Genomic DNA, 2,125 nt, shown 5'->3' on the forward strand with positions numbered 1-2,125 from the left:
GCTCCCTCCCATGCTGCCACAAATCCATGGCTTGTGGGATTCCTCTTGCCTCAGTTCAGGTGTGTACACAAACAGCCCTCCAAAGGCTGGAAGAAATCAAATGTCACTCTAATCTTCAGGAAGGGTCTATTGGGTTTGTGTGGCAAAATTTTGGTAGGGGTTGGCTTCTGTGAAAAGCTGCTAGAAGCTTCCACTAGGTCTGATAGAGTCAGTGACAGCCAGCTCCAAGATGGACTCGCCACTGGCCAAGGCTGAGCCAATCAGCCACACTGGTAGAGCCTCTGTGATAATGTATATAAGAATGGAAGAAAAACCCTTTCAACTCTGCGTAATTACAGCCAGAGAGAACAGTGAGAATATGTGAGACAAACAACTCTGCAGATACCATGGTCAGTGAAGAAGGAGGGGGAGGAGGTGCTCTAGACTCTGAAACAGAGATTCCCCTGCAGCCCCTGGTGAAAGCCATGGTGAGGCAGGCTGTCCCTCTGCAGCACATGGAGGCCCATGAGAGAGCAATTCTCCACCTGCATCTTTTGAAGGATCCCACACTGGAGCAGGTGGATGTGCCAAAAGGAAGCTGAGACATCATGGAGATCCTACAATGGAGCAGGCTCCTGGCAAGACCTGTGACCCCGCAGGGGACCCACACTAGACCACTGTGCTCCTGAAGGAAAAGGAACCATGCTGGAGCAGTTCATGAAGAACTGCAGCCCATGGGAAGGACTTACGTTGGAGAAGTTCATAGAGGACTGTCTGTCATGGGAGGGACCCCATGCTGGAGCAGGGGAAGAGTGTGAGGACTCCTCCCCCTGAGGAGGAAGGAGCGGCAGAAACAATGCCTGATGAACTGATGGCAACCACCATTCCCTGAACCCCTGTGCTGCTCGAGGAGGAGGAGGTGGAGAAAATCATGAGTGAATTTGAGCCCAGGGAGCGGTGGGGGGAAGGTGTTTTAAGATTGTTTTTCTTTCTCAGTGTCTTACTCTGACATTTGTTTGGAAAGACATAATTTTAATTTCCCCAAGTTGAGTCTGTTTTGCCTATGATGGTAATTGCTGAGTGACCTCCCTGTCCTTATCTTGACCCACGAGCCTTTTGCTGTACTTTTCTCTCCCTTTCCAGCTGATCAGGGGGAGTGATAGAACAGTTTTGATGGGCACTTGGTGTCCAACCAGGGTGAACTCACCACAGAGGTAAAATTTCCTTCCTTTAAACTTTTTCCTTGGTTTATTCATGACTTCATTTTCATTTTTTTTTACATTTTTCTGAACTGTTCTGGCATCATCAGGTGTTGTGGTTTAACCCAGCAGGCAGCTGAACACCATCCAGCCACTTGCTCAACTAAAACATCAGTGTGTTATCAACATTACTCTCTTACCAAATTCAAAAAGCAGCACTATGTAAGTCACCAGGAAGAAAATTAATTCTATCCCAGCAGAAACAAGGACACAGCCCCGTTGGTGTCTCCTGTTTACCAGATCACTGCCCTCTTTCAGCAGCAGCCCTGCATTTCCCTTCTTCAACCTTAAGCACTAACACAGCAATTGAAGCTCTCCTCTTTGCTCTTGACTTCTCTTGCAGCCTCCAACTCCAGGTGGTCACCCCTGGCAGCTGCTTTGTGCCCCTGGCAGTGCCCTGTCCTGTGCCAGCCCAGCCACACTGTCCAATGGACTCACTGTGCAGACGCAGCATGGCAAGGGTGTGTTTGGTGTGAGGAACAGTTTCTCTTGCATGATCTCCAAGACACCCTGTTGTTCCCTGTCCCCCTTCTGTTCCTCCTACTTCAGACAGCCTCCACCAAGTCCTGGAACATACCCAGCCCTATCCACATCCCATGGTGTTTTGACGACATCCCTGCTCTAGGATCCACCAGGATCTGGATGAGGAGAGAGGTTGAGCAGGGCTGGACATTCCCCCAGTACAGGCACTAAGCCCAGCAGCAGGAGGGAAATGGCCGTGCAGAAAACTCACCCATAAACCTGCGAAGAGCAGCCAGTGGTGCAAGTGGCCAAATACTGAGGAAACCAATGAAATCTCGCTCCAGTCCCATTCCCTAACACATCACCCCATGCCCCTCAGCACATGGAGAACCCAAGCACAGCGGCATGGCAATGCTGGGGGGGGG

Source organism: Egretta garzetta, unplaced genomic scaffold, assembly GCF_000687185.1.
Source record: "Egretta garzetta isolate BGI_Z169 unplaced genomic scaffold, ASM68718v1 scaffold515, whole genome shotgun sequence".
Lineage (NCBI taxonomy): Eukaryota > Metazoa > Chordata > Aves > Pelecaniformes > Ardeidae > Egretta > Egretta garzetta.